Genomic DNA, 1046 nt, shown 5'->3' on the forward strand with positions numbered 1-1046 from the left:
GAGGTAGTTTCAGCTGTTTTTCATATCAGACTTTAACAAACAGAGAGCCGTGTCAATGTTCAGCCTTGACTCTCCCTTATCATATCACTCCTGCTTGCTGACAGAGCATAGAGGAATTATGGACTGGTTTTGTGATGTAATCTGTGCTGATAAGACCTAGTGCTGTGGAGTTTTTTTAATGTCAGGTTCTTGCGCAGTCTATTTGTGACATAGGAGATAAACAAACTATGTCAGAATAATAAACATTGAAAAAAGGCCAGCCCAATTAATATTTTCTTGAGGCTCTGTTTTATGTGCTAAAAACAGAGTTGGCATGTATGAGTGAATCTTTCATATTGCAGGGTTTAAAAAGATTTTGCTTATCAAAGCTGCTTCCCAATTGGGTGATGATAATAAGATATAAATTATCTTTTGCTGTGCAATGCGATGCCACATTAATTGTCTGCAAGTTAGGAAGATTAGATTTTATGATGCTTATAGCTCTTTTTTCCTGTATTATATACTCCAAGCATGACGTTAGGCTAATTAGTGCTACTTCCATGTTCCTCACACAGACTGAATCTGATGGTGCACAATCTCATTGTCCTGCTTAATCCTAAACTCAGCTCCGAACCCCACAGCCTAGCAACGACGAAGGCTACCTACTATATTCAAAAATTACCTACATCCTTTCCCACAAACCATCTACTGTTACTGAAACTTTTTTACCTCCAGGCTTGACTGTTCCAATTTGGTACTCAGTAGCTTTTCAAGTTCTGCCCTGCACTATTACTCATGTAAACCTCTGCTACCCACGACTATTTTATGTTAAGTTCTGCTCCCCTATCACCCAAGTCTTTAGCTTGTCAGTACCTCCCGCTATCCATCCCCCACCAACCCCCCCACCCCCACCCCCCGCCAAACCTCCCCCCACCACTCCCCCAACAAACACATTGGATTCAATATGAAAAGAAGATCAATAAAAGATCATCAGGCCAATTAGTGGCCTCTTGTCCATCCGATGCTGCAACTGCATATATCAGTCTCTCCAATTCCTGGTAAAACAA

This window comes from Carcharodon carcharias, chromosome 2 (genome assembly GCF_017639515.1).
Source record: "Carcharodon carcharias isolate sCarCar2 chromosome 2, sCarCar2.pri, whole genome shotgun sequence".
Classification (NCBI taxonomy): Eukaryota; Metazoa; Chordata; class Chondrichthyes; order Lamniformes; family Lamnidae; genus Carcharodon; species Carcharodon carcharias.